Source organism: Callospermophilus lateralis, unplaced genomic scaffold, assembly GCF_048772815.1.
Source record: "Callospermophilus lateralis isolate mCalLat2 unplaced genomic scaffold, mCalLat2.hap1 Scaffold_193, whole genome shotgun sequence".
Classification (NCBI taxonomy): domain Eukaryota; kingdom Metazoa; phylum Chordata; class Mammalia; order Rodentia; family Sciuridae; genus Callospermophilus; species Callospermophilus lateralis.
The window spans coordinates 1,543,771-1,570,142 of NW_027512944.1; the positions used below are offsets into that span (position 1 = coordinate 1,543,771).

The 26,372-nt window shown below is 33.9% G+C and overlaps 1 pseudogene; it reads left to right on the forward strand.

The window, feature by feature from the left end:
• Positions 1–24,723: 24,723 nt before the first annotated feature.
• Positions 24,724–24,925, forward strand: LOC143388435 (U2 spliceosomal RNA; annotated as a pseudogene).
• Positions 24,926–26,372: the final 1,447 nt, after the last annotated feature.

Here is a 26,372-nt window from a genome sequence, read left to right on the forward strand (position 1 = left end):
CATAAAATCAGGTAAATAATCTCCACCAATCCTAAATGAAAAATCCAAATTGGAGGTATGTGCAATAAATACAATAAATATGGAAATTATTTCAGCTATGTAACATTTGCTAAAACAACTGTATTCAGTCAGGTTTCAGAAGTTACAAAGAAAAATACAAGAAATAAACTTCAATTCATTTCAGTTAACAGTTAGAAAAATCATATAAATTAAATTTTTGAAACTATCCAAGGAAAAACAATTAAATAGATGGATGCAGTAAAGCATGACTATTAAATTTTCTATTTCAGTGTGGGTATTGGGCATGGCATATTATGATAAAGATCAGATTAGAAGTCAAAGAAATTTTTATTTTATAAAATGAGAAAAATAACTTACATTATGTAATTGCCTGTTCTAGTTCTTGGCCTCCTGCCTTCTTTTTGCCATGCTCTAGTAAACTGTATTTTAGAAAAGGGCATAGTCCTATAGCATTTCACAATGTAATGAGATTACATATTTGTAGAATGTTAATCATGGCATACTTTTCAACTATTGCCTGTAATGAATGACATTCTTTAAAATCTTTAGTGTTCTTTATCCTATTAGTGAACTTAAAACTAAAATCACATGAATAAATATATATGATTGACATTTCCTTTGCAAGAAGATAATAAGGTGTTAGAACTGTGATGCAATGAGTAATTATATTTATAAGATACTTGGATGATGTTTGAGAAATTTAGTATTAAATTTTAGTTGACAGGATGGTGGTATAATACTGGATCATTTATTTTAGATGTAAATCTGGTATGTTAAAATTGAATATTTATAATTCCTAAAAAAATTGGGAAATTATCCTGGAATTTTAACTATATTAAGTTAAATTTAAAAGGTAGGATCAATGTTGGGAATGTTGACCCATTGCCTTATTTGATTAATAAACATGTTGCAAATCATGTTGGGTATAAGGAAAGCTTATGTGATGTTTTTACTCAGCTGTTGTGTTACTGTGATCAAAGGACCTGATAGGATCTATTTGAAGGGAATAAATTTTATTTGGTGCTCACAGTTTCAGAGGTCTGAGTCCATAGACAATTAATTCCATTGTTTTGCACCTGAGTTGATGCAGAAGGGTTTTGGGGGAGGACAGTAGTTGAGGACATGGCAGTCAGGAAGCAGAGAGAGCCCTGCTCACCAAGAACAAAATATGTACCCCAAAGGCACACCCCCAGGTACCCATCTCATCCAGCCATACCCTACTTACCTATAGTTACCATCCAATTAATCCATAGTAGTGGATTAAGTCATCAATTAGGTTACATTTCTCATAACCTAATCATTTCACCTCTGATCATTCTTCATTGTCTCACAAATGAACTTTTGGTGGACCCTTCATATCTAACCTATAATATACAAGCACCAGTAATTCTTCCTGTGCTTGAAAAAATAATCTATTGATAGAAACTCAGTGTTTTTACATTTATTTTAAGTAATATGAAGGTATTTTAAAAACTAAAACTTTTTAAGTGACATTAACCACATCTGGCTATTTTTGCACTCTGATTTATTTAAGTTCAAATGTTCTAGATGTGTGATGGCCAATTTTATGTGTCAATTTGGATAGGCCACAGAACTCAGATATTGTTCAAACTTTAGTCTTGATATTTCTTTGAAGATATTTAAAAATAAGGTTAACATTTAAATGAGTAGAAGTGGAGTAAGGCTGATTATCCTCCATACTGTGGCTGGGCTTCATCCCATTCTTGGAGCTCTTAGAGAGGAGGGAATTCTGCCAATACACTTCTTTTGTACTTGATCAACAGCATTTCCCTGGGTCTTCACCCTCCTAGTCCACCCTGATCATTTTGTATGCGCTGTGCTAAGCATCTGCACTAGCATAAGCCTCATATTTATTTATTTATTTTATTTAGGCAGTGCTGGGATTTGAACTCAGGGGCACTCTACCACTGAACTACATTGAGTTATATCCTCAGAGTGTTTATTTTATTTTTGTATGGGTTCTCACTAAATTGCCAGACTGTCTTTGAATTTGAGCGCCTCCTGGCTTAGCCTCCCAAGTAACTGGGATTTCAGGAATGGACAACTGCATATACAATCTAATTCCTTAAAATTCTCTCTCTCTCTCTCTCTCTCTCTCTCTCTCTCTCTCTCTCTCTCTCTCTCTCACACACACACACACACACACACACACACACACACACACACACATTGTTAGATAGATAGGTAGATTGTAGATTTGGTTTCTCTGTAGAACATTGACTAAGAGTGAATTTAAGCAATACCATAGATTTATTCTGCAAACTTTGCTTCACTTTTCATTGAAGGTGCCATGGAAGTGACAGGCAGGTTGGTATTAGTTTTACTATGATTAGTCTCATTTTCTGAAGAACAAATGGGCTAGGAGTTTACATGAGAATGATTTCTGAAAAATAATTTTGTTATGGAAGTAAGTTTTCTTTTAGTGATAAAAAGTGGTATTTGATAAAGTTTCACTGCAGGGAAGGAAGCTGGAAGGAATTACTACTGACAAGAAGATAGATACTATTGAAGATTTTGAGTGATTTAATTTTATTTCTAAATCAGTCTAATGCTAAAATAAAATCTTAATCTAAATAAAATTTCAACTGTGTAGAATAAATAATTTTGATTATTTTTATAACTAGAAATGTGAATTTTATTTTCATTTACTCTTTGGTAATTAGTTTTAGAAGGAAAAATGTGATACAATTCATTTATTCTTGAACTGTCAGATTTAAAAGTGTATTGTTAATATGTTCCACTTAAAAGGAAATAACAAATATTCCTTTTCAGTGTATAGTTTCACCAATTCAAGCAGATCAAAGTTTTTCTGTGTTTGAGTCACATCATTGAATAAAAAGCCCCAGGAACCATACATTCCACCTGTCTCTCCTCCCAGCATCACCAAAACTTCACCAGAATTAAAGCACTGAGTAACAACTGCTTTTGATCACACATCAAAAAGGCCATCAGATGTAAATTAATAATTCCTGTCTGAAATGAAATATTATCATTTGCATTTATAACCCTTGGTGACTGTTGAATATTCTGTTTTATTAATCTAAATGTTCTTGATTTACTTGATGAATTGCTGTATATATTTTGCACATTGGCTACTGTATAAATAACCAAAAAAAAAATGAGAAAACTTGAGAATCATCTTGAAAGATTAATCTTGTCAATCAATACAAATGTTGAGTACCTATATGTAACTAGATTAAAAAGGTTGAGTTAAATTATCAAATATTTCCATTAACTAACTTTATCCAGTTAGATTATTCAGTATAAAATACAGATTTTTTTCTTTTAGAATATCAATGAAAACACAGCTTATCATCTGCCTGCCTGCCTATCTGTCATCTATCTACCTACCTACTTACCTACCTACCTGGATATTTCAGCAATACTTCAGCACTTTACCTACTAAAAATGCTATTTATAAAGCCTATTATATTTCCAGTCACATACTCAAAATGCTCTTTCATCCTATTTTCCTTTCACAAAACAAATCATCAAGCACTATTACTGCAAAATTGCCATATCATTTTGAATGGTATCAAAATTTGACATGACTGTCTTGTAAAGTATTTGAATAGTACTATAGCAAATAGTTATTTCTCTTGCAGTAGGTTGAATTATAAATTAGCTCCTATATGGAATTGAACTTTATATATATGATCACTTTTAAGACTTCCAATCCTGAGAGTACATTTTTAGGATGGAAAAACTTTTTTCATGTGCAAATCAATAGCAGATAAAGTCTTCAAGACAGGAACAATATCATGCCCAGGAGTGTTGCAGTAATTCACTTGCAGGTCAGCATGGGAAAAGAAAGAAGAAGAAGAAGCATAGCAAGCGAAGCAGCAGCAGAAAAAAAAGTCCTTTATTGTGTACAAGCAATCTTTCTATAGTATTGTGAACAAAGAAGGCAGCCTTCCAACATCAATAAATCAGGTCTTTCAACTAATTAAACATAGCACACAGAAGTTTTACTTTCTAATCAGAAGTGACCCGCTTCTCATGGCTAATCTACTCTCGACCTGGAGTATGCTGAGCTCTGCTCTTTGTTAGAACAGATAAAAAAATTTTCTCAGCGCCCTCCAAGCCCACTTGGCAGAACATCCCGTTTGCAGGCAAGCTCTCCCAAGGACAGCAGACACCTTGTTTTCAAGCATGTCTGTTGTTACCTATCTAAACCTTGAAGGAGCCTCTCATTTGCGAGCAGGCCCTCAAAAGGACAGCAAACATCTCGTTTTCAAGCATGTCCGCTGTAACTTTATCTAAACTTTGAAGGAGCCCCTCGTTTGCGAGCAGGCCCTCCCAAGGACAGTAGACGGCACATTTTCAAGCATGTCCGCTGTTGCCTTTCTATGTCTCGACAGAATGTCCTGTTTGCAGGCAAACTCCATCAAGGACAGTAATAGTAACGCAGTCACATCTGATTCTCTACACAGGAGACTTAGGAATTATTGACACTGGCTTTGTTTTAATAAGGTTTTTTTTGGTGCAAAAGGAACACAAATGGTGTAAAGACTAGCATGTTGGTTAATGCACAGCCTTTGAAAACATGATAATCAGGCAGGCCTGTGGATTATAGTCCAGTCAGTGATCTACTCTAACAAAACTCCATAATTCTAGTTTTTGTCTAAGGAGGTAGAAAAGTATAGAGCATACAATAGAGCTGGACAGGGCTGCCCATGCCTATAATTCCAGCTACTTGGGAAGCTGAGGCAGGAGGATTAAATGTTGAAGGCCAGCCTAGGCAACTTGAGAGACCCTGTTTCAAAATTTTTAAAAAGTGCTGAATATGTAGCTCATTAGCAAAGTACTCCTCAGTTCAGGCCCCAGAACCAACCAAATAAACAAACAAAAGCAAATGAATAGATAAATAAATAGCTATAGTTATTTAAATTTAAATTAATTAGATTTTACGAGAATCAGAAGTTCAATTCCCAGTCAGGCAAACCATATTTCAAGAGCTTAAGAGTAACACATGTTTACCATTTTGGTCAGCAAAGAATACAACATTTCACTGAAAGCAATATTTTTGTTAAATAAAAATATCAATTCCCTTTTATGTAATACTTTCATATTTGTGTTCTTTCTCATTTATTAGTTATTTATTATAAAACTAATGAAAAGAGAAAGTTTGGAAGTGTTATTTTGTTATTTCCAAGCCCAGTGTTCAAAAAAAGTAATTCTATAACATAGTAAAGACAAAATTAGGAATTTCAATCTTTTAGTGCTAAATCATAAGTAGTTGCTTTATCATAACATATATGTATTCTTATCCTTCTAGCTATAAATTACAGTAAAAGGCAAGATCCAGGAAAAATTATCCTAATTTTTTTGGAATGTATTAACAGAGCATCATTTGTATATATTCTCAATGTTTATTTTGAAAAAGTACACCTATTGGTGTATAGATTTTTATATTTAGTAGCTAATTAGTATTAATTCATTCTTGTCATATCTTGCCTATTGATAGCACTTAGCTAATACCATTTCTCTTTTAAACTACATGCTCAATGTAAAATTCACCTCTTTGTTCATAAAAGAAATGAATAGAAAAAAATTTAATCATAAATTTTAGCATACAATTTGTTTATTGTTTATGCCACAATTACTGTACATGGATTAATAATTATAATTTCTGAACCAAATAATTTATGCATTAATATTTTGTCCCTATCATGTCTTTAATTTTTGCAATTAATTGTTTTAATAACAGAAAGTTTAATTGCACTATTCATCAGAATTGCTTGCTGTGAAATGGTAGACAAATAAGAACCTTACAGATAAAGGGCATACTTACTAATCAAGCCTGTCACTTCTTTAGAAAGTAAACTTGCTGTGACGGCCTAATAGATTTATGTAATTTGCAAAATCTAGGGTTTCAGAAAAAATCTGTTAAAACAACTGGAGTTGTAACAAAGCTATCAAATTTATAAGTTACTTGCATCTATGTAAGTCCGGGTCTATGTATATGAATGTGTGATATATTTTAGATATTGGGTTTTCTCTCAAAATCTCATGTGTGATACAATACAAGAATGTTAAGAGGTAAAATGTTTAGGTTTGAGAGGTGTAAGCCAATCGATGATTTGATCGACTGGATTAATCGGGTGGTTTCTTTAGGTAGGAAGGATGTGGCTGGAGGAAATAGTTCACTGGGAAGTGACTTTGAGGTATATATTTTGTCTCTGGTAAACAGAGCTCTCTTCTGCTTTCTGGTGGCCATGTCTTGAGCTTCTTTTCTCCTCCACACCTTTCTGCCTGATTGCCTGCCTTGTCTTAGGCTCAGATCCATAAATTTGGTTGTGTTTACACTGAGACCTCTGAAACCAAGAGCTCCCAAACAAACTTTAACTTCTCAAATTGTTCCTGCCAGATCTTTTGGTCACAATGACAAAAGAGTCGATTAAACAATGGTTGGAAACTCAGGACATATTTACACATGTGAACACCCATTAATTTAACTATGGTGTAGCAAAATGAATTCTATTCTAAATGTATAACGGCATACTCATTATCTTAAAATTATTAGTGTATGGTATAATGATGACATAACATTGCTATAATAGATATAAAGTCAACAAATATCATTCCTACTTACATTGTCCTAGATATTTGGAATTTTTAGAAAGTATAATCATTATGATTATAAGCTAGCCAACTTATCTCTCACCTTTCAATTCTTAAAAAGTACTAGAAAAGAAAATTATGAAATGCAGTTTGTGTATCTCTAAACAGTGATTCATAAAGTTTCATCTGGCATCTACTGGAAAGAATGGAAATTAGGAAATATCTTTGGGTCTAATAGAGAGATTTAAAATAATAGTGTCTTAAATAAAGTAGGTATTTTTTTTAAAATCAAAACTTGAATTGTAGAATTATATAACACTTGTTGATTGATTCTAACTTTTTGGGTCCAGCATCCTTCTCTTTGTCTTTCATTTACATAGTTGCTTCATGGCTATAAGTTTGTCACTGCAACTGCAAACTTTTCATCCATAGTCTAGAACCCAGGAAAGAGAGAGAATGTAAAGGGTACAAATCCTGCTGAGGTATCTCCTCAAAAGAACTTTTCAGATGACTCATTAAATGACTTAAATTATGCATACATGAACACAGATCTGTATAGATGGATAGGTTAATAGATACATAAATTCATGTAAGTTTAATTATATGTGGAATTTTCACATGTGGAATTCACACATATCATTGGCCAAAAGGGACCCTCTTAAAGTCTCATCTACTATCTTCTAACAGTTAGAGGACATGACTATTTTGGGAATCTTTCCTGGGAAAATCTTTCCTTGGGAAATCTTGCACTGGATTTTTTTTCTTTAGTCAGCTTTTTGTTGTGATCATAAAATAAAAGTAGAAAATATTTATTATACTCATAGTTCAAATTTTTAGTCCATGGACACTTAGCGCTATAGCCTTTGGGCCTGTAGTGAAGCAGGAAACATGTAGTAGAGGGGGTCTATTAACCTCATGGCAGCCAGAAAGCAAAAGGAGAAAGAGAGGAAGGAACTGAAGTCCCAATATTCCCTCAAGGGCAACCCCCAGTAACCTTCCATTAGGCTCCACCACCTAAAGGCTCCTCCACTTCCCAACAGCACTATCAACTGGCCACCAAGCCTTCAGCATATGGGCCTTGGGAGTCCCTTAAGATATAAGCCATTACAAGTCAATCCTCATATTCTAATGATCTATAAAACAGTTACCCAACCTACTGATGATACAGTGCTGAGTGAAAGTGCCATTTGGAAAAAGGGTAATGCTAAGCAATCACAGTCCTTTGAATTGATCAAATATTCAGGAGCATAGTAGGAAACTATATGTATATATTCTAAATAAATCCCGTTGTTCATCCTGAAGCCTTAATTCTGTACTTGCCAGGTTTCATGTCTCTGATGCTCCAGGCTGGATCCTGCCTGGCCTTGGAGAGGAAGCCCCTCCTAGGAGAAGCACACTTCCCTTCCTGTTGGTGGAAGTCCAGGACTGAAGGATTACTTTTCACAGGTTCCTATCAACCAGACTTGCATTGTCTTTTTTTTTTCTTTTTTCCCTTTCTCTCTTTAAATACTTCTTTTCTCCAATGACTTGGAGTGGAACTCTAGTTCCACTCCTTTTATTTCCAGTTCATTCCTTTGTTGAGTCACCAAAACCAAGATCTCATTTGATGTATCTTCAAGCTTCAGAACATTTGTTATTACTCCCTATTCCATCACCTCTGCTTTTGTTATGATCAGTCTTTTATTTTCTCTTTCCTAAAATTTATCCATTATCTCAAGAGCTTCATTTTGAGATTCTGTTTTAATCCATTGACTCTGAAAACAATAGCTTCAGTGGGTAGAAGGCTGCTTGTTTCTTGCTAGAAGGCAGGATACCAAATTTATTTCCAGTTGAATCTGCTGTCATGTTAAAGTTGAGCTATACAACCATTACGATTTAGAGTCCAAAAGCAGTTGGGTTTTGAGGCTGGTAAGATTCCTAATCATGGGACATCTGTCAACATAGATTGCAGAATGAGGGCAAGAAGTAGACTGTCCTTCCATTTCTGCTGTCATAGCAGTTTGCTCAAGTATCAGTTCCTTTGTTTTGAAGAACTTAACAAACATTGGTTAAGAGGGACACAATAAAGGCTAAGATAATTCCTACCACTTAGTTACATGGCCCACCTGGTTCATTTTCTAAGTCATTAATGGATATTATGGCAACTGTTTCCTTATTATGGCAACTGTTTCCTTTCTTTAGATATAGAACTGTGTAATGCCATTTTGACGTGAATTTTGCTATGCCACTTAGAAGCATTAGTCATATACCTGGCCCAATATATGGAGACAGAAAAGCATGTGTTTCCATGCAGTAAAAAATGTTAGTTGTGTTAAAAAAGAACTGCCTTACCCATTTTATTTTGATGAGTAATTTTCTATAAAATTTCTTATATAAAGAACAATGCTGCTGAATGATAATAGAAATGTTAATTGGTTAGAGGCAAAAGAGAAGGTATTCACCAGCTTATATCATTCATAGACAAGACATACCTCCCAATTATGTCATTCATCATTATTCTGAAGAGTGAATCAACCTTATTGCATGCCATGTGCCTTACTAGTATTGACAAACAAGCATGCAAGAAGATTAATAAAATCCCCACTCTCAGAAACCCTAAAATATATCATGATATGCAGTCAAAAAATTGATTTTGAAAGAGAAACTCATGTAGTTATAACAAATTTGGAAGAAACAAATGAGGGCTAAGATATTAATAATAAAGATTTATTGGATGTTTCTTCTGTCCTAGACAGTTTTAAGTTCTCTTATTTATTAAATAGTTAATGACAAATAAAAACTATATAAAGTATTATTATATTCACTTTACAGATCATGAAACTGAGGTACAGAAAAGGTAAATAAGTTGCTCAAACCACACAATGATTGAGGACATAATAACATTAGTTTGGTTATTTTATTATGGAGCTCACGCTCTTATCTAGCCTTTCCTGAGCCATTAAGCTGAACTTTTTAAAGAGAAAGAAGAAGTGAAATTGAAACCTGTGCTAAGACTAGACAGAGAAGATGGACTGAGCCATGAGGAATATGAAAAAGTGACTCAGGCAAATAAAATCATGTGTAGGAGACTCTCAAGATGAGAACAGGTACAGTATGTTCATCAAGATGAAATAGGCCAATATGTTTGAAGAATTGTGAACAAATGAGGCAATGATGGAAGGATTGAAAGAAATGTTTAGGACATAGTAAAATGTAGATTTATTCCAGGTGGAAAGGGAAGCCACTGAAGAGTATTAAAAACTATTTTTTACCTGCCAGACATTGCTTTCCTTCTGATGATGTTTTGAAGTTTTTGGAATATTTTAGCAGATAGTTAAAAAGGAGACAGTCTCTAAAATCATGGGATCTGGTCATCCATTTCTTGAAAGAAAAATCAACTCAACATGATTTTGAGGGGAGGCTGCCCAAAGGAGAAGAAAAGAAGAGGAAAAGATGAGAGAGAGGAGAGGAGGAGGGCAGAGAGGGAAAGGAAGAGAACAGAGAGGCAGAGGGAGAGATCAGAGAAGGAGAGAAAGAGATCAGAGAAGGAGAAGGAGAGGGAGAGGAAGAGAGCAGAGAGAAAAACAGAGCAGAGAGCATGAGAAAAAAGAGAGCAGAGAGAGGAGAGGAAGAGGGCAGAGTCACAAGTTATTTTTGATTCTTTAGACAAAACAACAACAACAATAAAAGAATGGATGGGAAGTCAAAGGAGCATCAATGATAGAAATGAGCAGCAATGTACAGGTGGACTAACAAAAATTTGAGGGACTGGTATAGATAGAGATAACAATGACTTCTACTTTCAATCTTATGCATAATGTGATGTTTTCTGTTCTTTTCTGATGTGAATTTGTACAATGAGTAGTTTCTTTAGCTTTCTATGAGATATCTGAAAGAGTGCAATTTTGTTGAAATTCAAGGAAGAAAATAGCAAGGAAATATTTGGAATGAAATATTATCCCTCTTTCAGTGTGATATGATACTCTAGGTAGACATATCCTAATGTTTTATTTACCTTTCTAGGACTCATTTACAGTAAAATATACACAGGATAAATGTTATATAAATTACAAAATTGTTTATAAAGCAAAACGTTATGAACATAATTAAGGCCAATCTAAAATTTCCTGACTCACTAGCCTGCATAAATAGTGAAGTAAATATTATTTACTGATTTTTTTTAAGGTACATGTAAACAACTGGATTTTGGGGAAGTAAAGTTCATTGAGTGCCTTGCTGTTTCCTACTAACACTTTTCCTTCCATATCTCTCTGATTCAGGAGATTTTTAAACATATACTTTTGGAACCTTTTGAATTTATGTTTTTTAATGCCTGATATACCTGTTATATTCTATTTATCCATGTCCTTGTTTAAAATCTAGCTACTTTGAGAAGGGAACTTCCTCAATGTGTTAATGAACATATCCCCCAAAATACAGCTAAATCCTACTTTACAATGAAACAGGATGAAGACAAAAATGTCCCTTCCCACCACACTTTTTCAACGTTGTACTATAAATCTTAGCTAATGTAAAAGTAAAGAAAAGGAAATAAAAGGGACATAAACTGGGACAAAGAGAAAATTGTCTTAGGTGACATGATTATCAATGTAAAATATCAAAAAGAATTTACCAAACAACAACAATAGAAGCCTCCTGGAACCATCATGTTGTTGTGGCAAGACGGCAGGCTATAAAGTTAACAAGTAATAGCCAATCACTTTCTTAAATACCAACAATGACCATGTGGATATTGAAATGAAAGTATGATACAATATACATTTGCTCCCCAAATTGAAATGCACAGGTATATATCTAATAGAATAAGAGATGGATGTATAATTACATGAACAAATGACCTGAATGAACACATCTCAAGAGAAAAAAAGCCCAAATAACTAACAAATGTATCTAATCAATACCCAATACAATTAATTGTCAGGGAAGCAGAAATGAAACTACAATATTATCTAACCTCTTACCCCAGTTATAATGGCCATTGTAAACATACTTGTGTGTACAAAACATGCAAAGGTGTAGAGTAAAAAGAAACACTGGCAGATTAGTATAGGTGTCTCAAAAATCTAAAAATAGGTCTACTATGTTATTTAGCTATGCGACTTGTGTGTATATATCAAAAAGAAATGAAATCAGCATATGAAAGAGTTACCTCACACCCATGTTTATTGGGAAACTACTCAAAATAGCTAAAATATGGAATCAACTTAGTTGCCCATTAAAAGATGAGGGAACAAAGAAAAGATGCTATATATATACACAAGGGAATATTATTCTCCCATACAAGAAAAATGAAAGCACATCATTTGTATCTACACACATGAAACTACAGGACACTTAAGTAAGTCAGACACTGGAAGACATGTATTCTAAGTACTCTCTTATACTGAAAGAAGAATAGTAATTACTAGGATGTGGGAAGGGTGTGTTTTATGGAAGTTAAATAAATGATTTTTTGGTTAGATCAATGCAAGTTTTATGAAAGTATTGATATAACACTGGACCCTATTAATAAGCATAATTAGTACGTGTTTATAAGAAATAATTTTTTAAAGCCAAAATGTACAAAATCTGTGTGATAAATCCATAAAACTGATGAAAAAAATCAAAGAAGAAATAACCATATAGAAAGATATATTGCCAAGATATTAGTTCCTTTCAAATTGATGTATTGATTTAGTGCAAAATCCAAAATCCCAGCAAGTCATTACATGAATGTTGACAAACTCATTTGAAAGTTTGTATTGAGAGGAAAATACAAGAGCTAATACTAGATTTTTTTGTAAAAAAAAAAGTTGGAATACTGACACAACCTGACTTTAACACCTCCTTTGAAGCTATACTATTAGAGCAATGGTGATACTTATGAAACAGCAAATAGATCGTTGAAGTAGGATAGAAAGTGCAGAAATAGACTAGCTTGTATATATAGTCAACTGATCTTTGACAAACTAGAAAAGACTGTTTCAACAAATGCTTTAGGTGTAACAATATCCACATGCAGAAATATATAGCTCTAAATAGATACAGACATTACATCTTCCACAAAAATTTGCTTAATCTGAATATAAAATTTTAAAAAATGTGAAACTTGTAGAATAATAAGAGAAAAATCTAGATAACCTTAGGTTTGTTGGTTACTTTTTAAGATCATCACCAAAGACACAATCCATAAAAGAAATAATTGATAATCTGGGTTTAATTAAAATAAAAAAAAAGAATTCAGTATTTTTGAAAGATACTATCAGAAAACAGAGAAGACAAACCACAGACTGATAGAAAACATTTGCAAAGAACGTATTTCAATAAGGACTATTATGTAAACTATATAAGAACTCTTAAAATTCAACAATAGGAAAACAGCCTAAAAAATGGGCAAACATCTGAGCAAGTGCCTTAACACAGATACATACAGATGACAAATGAAAAAATGTTTGACATCTTATTAAAGAATTGAAACTTAAACAATAATATACCACTATATCCACTCCAGAATGGTTAAACTTCCAAACATAGACAGCATTAAATACTGACAAGGATGTGGAACTACAGGAAATTTCAATCAGTGTTGGAAATATAAAATGGTCCAACCACCTTTGGAATCATGTGGCACTTTCTTAAGAAACTAATCATGCTTTTACACATGACCCAGCAATCGCGCTTTTTTGTATTGACCTAAATAAATTCAAAACTTTTATTTGCACAAAAACAGCACACAGGTGTTTATAACAACTTTATTTCTAATTGCAAATCTTGGAAGCAATCAAGATGTCCTTAAGTAGGTAAATAGGTAAACTGTGATACATTTAGACAATAAAATATTATTCAGTGCTCAAAAGAAATGAGCTATCCATGTTCCCAAAAGACAGGTAAGAAATTATTTAGTGAAAAAAAATCCAATCTGAAAAGCTGAACACTGTATGATTCCAGTGATATGACAGTCTGGAACAGGCAAATCTTTGGATCAGTAAAATGATCGTGGTTACCAGGGGAAACACGGAGAGGGGGATGAACTAAGCATGGAGGATGTTTGGCACAATGCAACCATCCTGTAGGATCAGTGTTGAACACATGTCATTATATATTTGTCAAAAAACATAGAAGGTACAGCAACAAGTGTGAAGCTCAGTGTAAATTGTCAAATTTGGGCAGGAGGCTGTGATTGTGCCGAAGGTGTGGAGGAAGTTTGAATTTACTGCCTAGCTTTTCTGTGAACCTAAAATGCTATAAAAAACTAAGACTGTTTGTCTTTCTGGAAACAGTTTGTTTAAAACACTTTGAGACCTAGGTCAGATGCCTGTGTTAACCTCACAGTATGCTGGGGTCAGGCACAGTGCTTTCAACTTTGGACACACTTGATAAACAGGAATCATACATTTCTTCTACACAATGTTATGAATAACTGTCCAGATTATATGTATCATATTTTGTTAGATATTATATTTTATGAAAAACAGAGGGGATTTAAGATGAAGATAGAAGGCTAATGAGGAAGAATATAATTTTTTATTTGATCATTTTTATTTTTTTATATATTTTAATTGTAGATGTACACAGTAACCTTATTTCCTTCCTCCTTCCTTCCTTCCTTCCTTCCTTCCTTCTTTCTTTCTTTCTTTCTCTCTCTCTTTTCTTTTCTTTTCTTTTTCTTTTCTTTTATTTTCTTTTGCTGAGGATCAAACCCAGTGCCTCATAGGTGCTGGTTGAGTGCTTAACCACTGAGCCATAACTGCAGCTAATTATCCCATTCTTTTAAATAAAGGTCTTTCTAGTTCTTAAAAAATGATTTTACTTATTTATAAAGTCATATATACATTTTAATATTACAGGCTTAACTGTCTAGCAAGATTGTGACATGGATTGTTTGTTTTAAAGTTTGGATATGATAAATATATATTTTCTTTTTTTATTTAATTGATTTTCTTTTTTTTAATATATGACAGTGGAATGCATTACAATTCTTATTACACATATAGAGCACAATTTTTCATATCTTTGTATATAAAGTATGTTCATGCCAATGCATGTCTTTATACATGTACTTTTATTTTAAAGTCTTTAAACATCACTCTACTTTGCTGGGATAAACCTACTTGATCCCATTTTTGTGTTTTTAATATGATGACAAATTCATTTGAAAGGAGTTACTTAGGACATCTGTACTTAAATTATGAATGAAAATCAGATTATTTACTTTTTGTGTCATGTGAACATCAAAAATTTTTATGATGACATTGTTATCTTTAAAATAAAGAACACTATTACATTTTCCTCGTGCTTTGAAATATTATTCTATATTATAGGAATGAGTTATCAGTGGACTTTTTCCCTAAGAATATTTATAAAAAACTCTATAGGAAAGAAAAATATTTTGTTGTGATTCTGACAAAGCTATTGATATTATACATTAGTTTTGTACTCAATCTGAATTGATTTTAGTAATGTCAATTATTCTACCCAAGTCTTTCATTTAGGATTTTCTAAGCATTAAGTATATTAGCATTAAGTTAAATATGATACTTTTTTTAAATCTAGAGTTGATATTTCACTTTATCTTTCGAAAGCTATTATACTTGTGTTTTTTTTCTTTTGTTAATTAGATTTGTAAATTTAAAAAAAAATTCATAGTGTCATCAGTTTCCCTTTTTCTTTTGCACTGTAATTCCCCATCTTCTTTTTCTTATTTTATTTTTGTTTGCCTTATTTTTTTTGGTGTGTGTGTGTTTTCTAAAATTACATTATGTGTTGATTTGGAAGGATTTGACACTATGAATTTTCCTCTAATTGAAGCTTTGGACACATTCAGAAATTCTAACGCAGTATTTTCAAATTTCCTAAGAATTGCCTATAATTTCATGCCTTGAGAATGTGTTTTAGTTACCTAGAAAGATATAATTAATTTTTAAGTTACTGAATTCATATTATTAATCCTTGGTTCTATTCCATTATGATCAGAGAACTTACGTACCAGTAACCCTAGCTGTTTCTGAATTCCTTTGGGCTTTTAAAACTGATAAATGGAATTTTAGGATTGGTTTACTCTATATGTGTTTGGTAAAATTACTCATCTTATTTTTTTCCAACTTGTTAATAATTCTGAATTTAAAATGGCATCAAAGTGTGGAAAGAAGAAAATATTTTAAATGCACAGTTTATTTTGAAATCTATTGCTTTTCGGTGCCATTTTTTCTATATTTCTTACGATACATTAAGCTTCATTTTCCCGAGGTGGCTTATCTAAACTGACATGTGCTACTGTAAGGTATGATATGTTTATTCAGAGTTACCATCTGGACCTTTGATAGAAGGTCTTGAATTTCTGCTGATGTGACAAATCAGAGCTGGAAGAGCTCTACTTCAAATTGTATTTCTACATGCAAAAACCAAACTATTGACAGATTTGGTCTAAGCCTGGAAAATAGTACCTGGTCAGTTTTGTCCTGTTCTTCTAACTTTCATTTGCGCTATGATGGACAGCATTATCACTAATAATTACCTCTTTGAGTTTTAATAATTATTATTTTCTCTACCAGCTCTTTGTTTAAAGGGTAGGAAACAGTATTTCAGCAAAAGTTAAAAAGAAAACTATTTCATGATTACTGCTTTAATCTCAAAAGAATCTGCATGAATTAGTAGCAGCAACATTTATATTTCAGAATAACACAGAGATTTCCATATAAAGAACACCAGGTAAATCAATGTTAGTTAGCACCTTCAAGCTAAAAATTCTGAGAGTCTGCCTGGTTTCTAGCTTGCTGACCTTCATCCCTGGTTTGCAAAAGCACAGAAGTTTTTCTATTGATTGTCCCCAGAGTAAATATAAACAAATGTATTGATGTCCATCCACACCACATCCATAGAGCACTGTTTTAGTATCTACCAAATGGACGGTAACAAAGCCAGGGTTAGTGTTTTTTTTAATGTTTACAGAGTAGACTCAAATTGGAGGAGGAATATGTGTGGAAATGAAAATGAGAATGCCACTCAGAAATCATGCTTCAGTGAAGTAGGCCAAGTTAAATGCTGGTTGTTAATAGCACACAGCTAATTATGCCTCTCTTTCTGTCTTTCACCACGGTGTACTTACACACCCCAAATAAGAAATGGAACTTTTTGACATTTCCTAATATTTTAAAGTGATAAACTGAAATTACCCTTTGGAAGCATAATTGTTGGTAATAAAAAGCTGTTACATTTCTCTACTATAAAGATGTGTTGAAAGTGGCAAGCCGACTTTATGCCTTAGCTGTTCTTGTTCATCAGTTAAATTAGAATGCTTTGATATGTTAATTATTTATCATTTTAAATTATGCATCTTCTAAAATCAAAGGAACACAAAACCTATAATTTATTATTCATTTAGCATAAAAACTTGTCTTTATGTGACTGTTTCTTTTCTAGGTACAGAATTTCTGTTTTGATGTAAAATTTATCAACATATGGATTCCAAGTACAAGATGGAAAAGCTTATTTATTAAATAAAAAGCATATTAAGCCTCCACCACTTAATCTCCTGTGCTGTTTTGCAATTTTGTATATCTTAATGATATTTTATATCCATTAAGTATATATAGCCATATATATATTTTTATATAGAGAGTATAAAATATGTGTGTCTCTGTACATAGATGAATTTTAATACAGCTTTATATTCATAATTAATTCTAATGACATGGGACACTAAATATTTGTATTTAATTTTTGTGGCAAAATTCTAAGGCATTCAATATTAAATAAAATTGGATTAAATTTATAGCAAACTGAAGTGAATAGGAGGTTCTCTATAATAAAATAATTAAGTAGCATTTATTTACTTCTGATAGACAAGATTCCACAATCTTGTTCTAATGGGGAAATATAACAGAAAAGCAATGAATTCCAGACCTCCATGCTCTACAAACAGATTAATAAATGATCTTATCTCTTAAAGAATTGAGAAAGTTACAGTTTTATTGATTGTTGATATGCATTTTAGTGATCAAAGAATAATGTAGTAAACAGTCAAAAAAGTGCCTCCCTAGTTGGAAATCTATGTATTGAATAGCATTTATCCAAAATTAAAGGAAAAAAATCAGAGGAACATGTTCTCACTTTCTAGGTTTTTCTCAGTTCTGTTTAATGCCATCTTAGAAGTTCGAACTGTCTTTTATCACACAACCCTTCCCTTTGGGATTCTTGGCGACACCAACTGTTGCACTCCATTTATTTCTATGCCCTTCCAAATTAACTTTAGAGCTTTTTAAAAAAGAAGACCCACTCTCCTCAAAAGCTTACTGTTTTGGGTGGCATTCCTAAAGGTAACTCTGCTGAATATATTTTTAAATCCAAAATAGATCAGAGGGTTACAAACATGAATACTTAGGGGAAAAAAATGGGCAAAAGAGTGAACATTGTAACCACTTAGGAAATCAGAACAACATGTTTATCCATACCTTGTTTTTCTTAATGTTTTACAGATACTGTGCCCAGAACATAAAGGGACCTCCCTAAAGTAGGGATTGTTTTGTACTGCTTCAGATAACTTGGAATGACTATTTGGGTGAAGCCAAATCTTTCCAGATTTTAACATCCCTTTACTACAAGTTCAACATAACTGGAAGGATATAGTAAGGGTAAACTGCAAGGCAGAATAGGGCATCCAAGTGGGACCCCAAATGATCAGTACCTCTTGGTCTTCATAGGGTGAGTTAGCCCTTGAAAACATGGGCTGTTCTCCGCATAGGCTGCTCTGTTCAATCGAACTCTGTAAAAGCCACAGGATGCCACTTGCACCTTGAGATATGTGAAGGTTGGAGTACACATCATGGATACTCTCTTTGTCATCCTCCCCCTGTCAGATATCTTTTACTAGGGGATGAAAACTGCCATATCATAAGCAGTTTCATGATTAAGTCTGGATTTTTTTTTTTTTTTGGTACCAGGGTTTGAAGCCAGTGATATTCAGCCATTGGGCTATATCCCCATCCCTTCTTATTATTTTATTTTATTTTGAGATAGGGTCTCACTTAGTTGCTTAAGACCCAGCTAAGTCTAAGTTGCTGAGACTGACCTTGAACTTGCCCTTCTACTGCCTCGGCCTCCTAAGTCACTGGGGTTACAGCATGTGCCAACCTACTCAGCTAGGCTTGTATTTTTGATACATAGTAATTGTGAGATTAATATAAATCTCAGGATACTACAATTTGTTTGACACCCATAGGCAACTAACACTCAAGGCAGAAGAAAATAGCATGCAAGTACACAGGGAGGGGAAGATGCTGGAGCTCACTTAAGTCTATAAATCAACCTGTCATTACATTGGTGTCTTGAATAGGATCATGGGCCTTTATTCAGGTCTTCATTCCCTGAAGGATTTTCTACTATCTGTAGTTCATTCATAAAACATTCTACAAATTATTTTTCCTATGAAATAGTTTCAGTGAATGAATTGGTCAAGTATTAAAAGACCAGTGTCAACCTTTACAAAAATCCTATAGTAGAACAGCAATATTTTATTAAGCACCTATTTGAATCAACTTTACTCTTGGAAGATTTAGATCTTATCTCATATATATTCCTGTAAAAAATATTTTCATGAGAAGGGAGCTTAAGAAAGTTTCCTTTGCCAACATTCTATTTCTCCCATCATTTCTTATTATGAAAGATAATAATCATACCTTATAATCTAGGATGATATTCCCTACAGCATAAATCATGTTAACATTAAACCTTAATATTTATTGCCTGTTCTATCTTGTTGCTGACAGTCCTATTAATGCTTCACTTAGCAAGTCAAAAAGCTATACCTCAGTACTATATAGTACTAGAAAAGATTGAGAAAACTCTTTGTACACAAATCAGCGGAAAGCATAACTTATCTGTTACAACACAGGAAGATTAAACACATGGCCATAAAAATCCCTGCAATCACGGTAACTGGAGTCGAGGTTGTCTCTATTGCTTTAATAAATCCTTTAAGTATGCTTTCAATCTCTCAACAATTCCTGACAAAGCTTGTGTGCTGTTGTTGTGAATCTGCCTACCTCGAAAGTCCTGATGGTGAATATTTCATGTGGCTTATCACTTCTCTGTGTCCCTAGTCTGGGAGAAGTTAGTGTACTGTCTGCTAGTGCCGCTTAATACCTTATTAGTTGAAGATGGATTTGTACTTTCAGCCTTTAGCCACCTAATTTCCTGTTACAGAAGATAAAAATTTTATTTTTGCAAATGATGAATGAGGTGATTATATTTCACAAATTTTAAGGCCATGGACCATTAACTGAATCACTCTAAGCACTTGTCATTTTACCCATATGTATGCAACTTGAAAAGAGAGGGCTGTGTTGTTGTATTACCTGATGATTGCCATAGATGATCCCTCATAAACGTCATGTGAAAAATTTATTTAAGCATGAATAAAACTAGGAAAAAGTTAACCCTTTCAGGAATAACTTGAGGGATTACTTATATCAGTGTTAGAATGAAAGGAGTTATCACCTTTCTCTTTATTCTTAAGATATCTTATATAGTAGCAACTAAAACCTAACACAAACCACATTTGGAGAGTATAAATAGATAAGTATTGTTGTTCAATTATACATGTCTTCTCACTGAAAATTTATGTGATCAGGCAAAATATCAACATTGGATTATTAAGAGGAAATGAGCTTATTAGAATCTTTCTATGACTTGGCCTTCCAAGAGAAATAATTTTCCTTTAGTAGTTTGGACATTGACTCTGATTTCTATTTTGGGGATTTAGGCTTGACATTTCTCAGTGACAACTTAAGGCAGACAAGATAAACAAAATAATTCCCCGAGTATTTGGTAAGGCATTCCATATAGCAAAAACCACTAGTGGTAGAAAATTAACTCTACCATTTCTTAATCCCATAGTTTTTCTTCTTAGAGATAAGTACAGCCCACTCTGATATTAGTGGGTCTACAAACCTCTAGCTGATTGCACAATCAGATCTGGAAAAATAAGAAGCTTTTAGTTTCTAAAAGGTTTATTGAGTTCTTGTATTTTTAATCCTGGTCCATCCCCTTTTAATTTCATCCCAGTGGGATACATTTACTTATAACACATGGCTTTTCTCATTCCAACATGACTCACAGAAGTTTTCCTTCCCTGGGAATGGTTGGAGTGCCAGCTTATTCAGCCTTAGTCAGAGCCTCTGTTATTTGGCATCAAATATAAATTGGAGTCTTGATCTTTAGAATGTGGTTCTTTGCAGCCTTCTCCCATTTCTTCTATTTTCTCTGTATCTCAACAACTTAATGCATTTTATACCTAGGAATTAAGCCTATTTTATTTTTATATGGTGATAGATTCTGATGCTGATAATTCCTACCCAACCATAAGCATTCTGTACCAGCAGCTCTTACATTACTTTATGTGAGTTGTTTTGATGATTATTTGATTCATTAAGTTTTTTCAAAGGTGTGGATTTAGGTTAAAATGAGATCAGGAAAGATTTTTATAGACTCTTTGTCTTTTGCTCAATTTTTAGACTAAGTTACAGATAATCAAGAGTCTTATTGGTTGTTGTTATTTCCATTAATAAAAATAAAATTACAGTTAAGAATCTTAATTTACTTAAAGAATCTCTTGCATATACAGGGATTTCCTCATTTGGTTGTGTGTAATTCCACTGTGGCCGACTAAGGTCACAATGATGGTATTTCCTTAGGGTTGTGCAGATGGTTCAGACCTGGCACAGGAATCTGGGACTTTGCCACTTTTCAGAATGCCATGGTCTCCAGGAGCCATGTCACAAGCAGACAGGCCCTGCTCACGGAGCACATACCAAAATATCATCAGCATTGTATTGACTAGGAACAGAAAGAGCAGTGTAAAGTCTGGTTCTAGAGATGTTCTCAAACAATGAAATGGAGAATCAACACATAAGGAACCAAGCTGGGAGCAGGAGATAGTATCAAGGTGTCCTTCCTGGACTCCTTTTCCTACTCTACCCAAGACGTTCACAGCCTCCAACAAGGTAGTATTTAATGTCACCTCTTTGGGGACAAATTAGGTTAATATACCAGGTTCCTTCATATGGTCTGTCTATGTTAATATCATATGGGCTTAATTTGGAGACTTCTTTTAAGATTTTGAAAAATGTTCTTTTGTATAGAAAATATTATGACACATATCGTCATATTTTAATATTCTGTCCAAGTTCAGATACCCAGAACTCAGTAAACCATACTTGGGACCTGGAAAGATTAATAAATGAATTCAGCAAAGTGGCAGGATATAAAATCAACACGTATAAATCAAAGGCATTCCTGTATATCAGTGACAAATTCTCTTAAATGGAAATGAGGACAACCACTCCATTCACAATATCCAAAAAAAAAATAAAATACTTGGGAATCAACCTAACAAAAGAGGTGAAAGAATTATACAATGAAAACTACAGAACCCTAAAGAGAGAAATAGAAGAAGATCTTAGAAGATGGAAAAATATACCCTGTTCATGGATAGGCAGAACTAACATCATCAAAATGGCGATATTACCAAAAGTTCTCTATAGGTTTAATGCAATGCCAATCAAAATCCCAATAGCATTTCTTATAGAAATAGAGAAAACAATCATGAAATTCATATGGAAAAATAAAAGACCCAGAATAGCAAAAACAATACTAAGCAGGAAGTGTGAATCAGGTGGTATAGCGATACCAGACTTCAAACTATACTACAGAGCAATAGTAACAAAAACAGCATGGTACTGGTACAAAAATAGGCGGGTGGACCAATGGTACAGAATAGAGGACACAGAAACCAATCCACAAAACTACAACTATATTATATTTGATAAAGGGGCTAAAAGCATGCAATGGAGAAAGGATAGCATCTTCAACAAATGGTGTTGGGAAAACTGGAAATCCATATGCAACAAAATGAAACTAAATCCCTTTCTCTCGCCATGCACAAAAGTTAACTCAAAATGGATCAAGGAGCTTGATATCAAATCAGAGACACGGCATCTGATAGAAGAAAAAGTTGGCTACGATCTACATACTGTGGGGTCGGGCTCCAAAATCCTCAATAGGACACCCATAGCACAAGAGTTAATAACTAGAATCAACAAATGGGAACTTACTCAAACTAAAAAGTTTTTTCTCAGCAAAAGAAACAATAAGAGAGGTAAAGAGGGAACAAATCTTTACTCCTCACACTTCAGATAGAGCCCTAATATCCAGAGTATACAAAGAACTCAAAAAATTAGACAACAAGATAATGGGAACTTACTCAAACTAAAAAGTTTTTTCTCAGCAAAAGAAACAATAAGAGAGGTAAAGAGGGAACAAATCTTTACTCCTCACACTTCAGATAGAGCCCTAATATCCAGAGTATACAAAGAACTCAAAAAATTAGACAACAAGATAACAAATAACCCAATCAACAAATGGGCCAAGGACCTGAATAGACACTTCTCAGAGGAGGACATACAATCAATCAACAAGTACATGAAAAAATGCTCACCATCTCTAGCAGTCAGAGAAATGCAAATCAAAACCACCGTAAGATACCATCTCACTTCAGTAAGATTGGCAGCCATTAGGAAGTCAAACAACAACAAGTGCTGGCGAGGATGTGGGGAAAAGGGTACACTTGTTCATTGTTGGTGGGACTGCAAATTGGTGCAGCCAATCTGGAAAGCAGTATGGAGATTTATTGGAAAGCTGGGAATGGAACCATCATTTGACCCAGCTATTCCCCTTCTCGATCTATTCCCTAAAGACCTGAAAAGAGCATGCTACAGGAACACTGCTACATCGATGTTCATAGCAGCACAATTCACAATAGCAAGACAGTGGAACCAACCTAGATGCCCTTCAATAGACGAATGGATAAAAAAAAATGTGGCATTTATACACAATGGAGTATTACTCTGCATTAAAAAATGACAAAATCATAGAATTTGGAGGGAAATGGATGGCATTAGAGCACATTATGCTAAGTGAAGCCAGCCAATCCCCAGAAAACAAATGCCAAATGTCTTCTTAGATATAAGGAGAGTAACTAAGAACAGAGTAGGGACGAAGAGCATGAGAAGAAGATTAACACTAAACAGGGATGAGAGGTGGGAGGGAAAGGGAGGGAGAAGGGAAATTGCATGGAAATGGAAGGAGACCCTCAGGGTTATACAAAATTACATACAAGAGGAAGCGAGGGGAAAGGGAAAAATAATACAAGGGGGAGATATGAACTGCAGTAGAGGGGGTAGAGAGAGAAGAGGGGAGGGGAGAGGAGGGGAGGGGGGATAGTAAAGGATAGGAAAGGCAGCAGAATACAACAGACACTAGTATGGCAATATATAAATCAATGGAAGTGTAACTGATGTGATTCTGTAATCTGTACACGGGGTAAAAATGGGAGTTCATAACCCACTTGAATCAAAGTGTGAAATATGATATATCAAGAACTATGTAATGTTTTGAACAACCAACAATCAATAAATAAATAAATAAATAAATAAATAAATAAATAAATAAAATGAAATAGAAATTTTAAAAAAGGGGGAAAAATAAAATATAAAATAGAATGGGAGTACATATCCCACTTGAATCAAAGTGTGAAATATGATATATCAAGAACTATGTAATGTTTTGAACAACCAACAATAAAAATTAATTAAAAAAATAAATAAAAAATAAAAAAAATATATAAAATAGAGCAGAAAAAAAAAAACTAGCTGGGCATTGAGATACATGCCTATAATCCAAATGGCTCTAGAGGCTGAGGCAGAATATTACAGATTCAAAGCCACTCTCAGCAACAGTGAGGCCCTAAGCAATTCAGTGAGTCCCTATCTCTAAATAAAATACAAAATAGGGCTGGGGATGTGGTTCAGGGGTTGAGTGTCCTTGAGTTCATTTACCAGTACCCCCTCCACAGGAAAAAATTAAAAAAGATTAAAAAACTCAGATGCTCTTTGAATTGCGGAATAGGGTATGCGTCTTCTGCAAATCCAATGAAGAAGTTTTGAAATGGATTTTCAATCCTATCCTAATTGCATAAAATATTGAGATATTTTATAACATTGAAAGAAATACTAAGGAAAAGTACTTCTAACATGTCAGGTTGTCTCAGTTTGTTAATTCCCATTAGTAATGAATAGATTATCGATAGCTTCTTGGCCTTTTGGCTAAGATCAAGTGTAGTATTTGTTCTTATCATTGTAGTAAATTAATTAGAAAGTTAAACTAGGCACGTTAGGCTCTTTTATGGGAAAGGTAATGGCAATATAGCACAATTCGATAAAACAGTTTAGAAGCCATTATTGCTTACTTTGCATTGCATTAAGTCCCAAAGAGAATTAAATGAGATCTCATGCACTACACAAAATATTTCAAAGTATCATCCCCCAATTAAGACCTTGCAATAACCGTATGAGTTGAATGGTTAGGACTCATCTGCAAGTATACTAATTTCCCTTGTTTTGTGAGGACTTTGAAACCATATTAGTCTACCTTAAACCTTGTGCACTCAGGTTTAACCAAGATTACTCAGTCCTCCCACAATGGACTTATCTTTTGCTGAGACACCTTGCATGACCTTATCGTCCCATGCTTACTTAATGGATAAGTGGACCGTTGAAGGAGAACATGAAATTTAACAATTTTCTTATACGTCTTTGGGAATTTTCTAGGGTTTTAAGACCAGTTACTATGATATTGAGCCCTTCCCCAAAATATCCAGCTACCAGCACTTCAACTCTCAGTGTGAAGAAGGTGAGTTGAAGGAAAGTATGTTAAAGCTCATCATTGAGTAAGAAGAAAGAATATATCTTTAATTTTCTGGGGATAATATCTTTGTGAAAACAGTTTCTTAACAAATGACAAGAATATATCAAATAAATGGGAATAAAGTTTAAAACATTCACTGAGGAAATGCTACACTGATGATGATTCTTAGTTTTTAACTACCTTGGCTCTGAATATTCTCTGTTGTGGAAGTTCAATGTGTCAGGCAAGTAAAAGCCAGGATACTATGAATTTAATTTTCCTGAAAAAATTGAGAATCATGTACAGAGTGTCCTCAAGAAACTGCAATTTTCAAGTGGTGAATTGTGCTGCTATAAATATTGATGTGGCTGTGTCCCTTTAGTATGCTGTTTTTAAGTCCTTTCAGTATAGACAGAGGAGAGGGATAGTTGGGTCAAATGGTGGTTCCATTCCCAGTTTTCCAAGGAATATCCATATATCCATACTGCTTTCCATGTTGGCTGCACCAATTTACAGTCCCACTAGCAATGCATGAGTGTGCTTTTTTCAAATGGTATGCATGGTACACGAAAGCATGCAGGAAAACATCGTTTGGGGTCAAAACTGCTATTGAAAATTCCTTAGGAGGGTTCCAGGTTGCAGACAGACTTAGTGTCTCTCAGCAAGGCTGACACTGGCAGTTTCCTCCCAAAACTAAAACAGATTGCTCTTTCTCTGGTAAGCCCCAGAAGGAATTAACTTGTGTTTAGGGACCATGTGCTATGAAATTCACATCAAACTGGTTTATTGAGTAGTCTCAACTCAGTGGGGGGTGTAAACATGACGCAATTTGTGTTTCTACAATCACTGCCTTCCACTGCAATCTGTAAAAATGTTCTTATTGACATCTCTGACAGATTTCACAACTTTTCATTCACTCTGGTTATTTAAAATCCACTTCATTATAAGACTTTTTTGTATCATCTCATTTGAATATCACCTCTGCACATAGACTTGAGCTGAGAGCCATGTCCTGCTGGAGTGTTGGAGGGTGGGGAAAGAGGGAGATG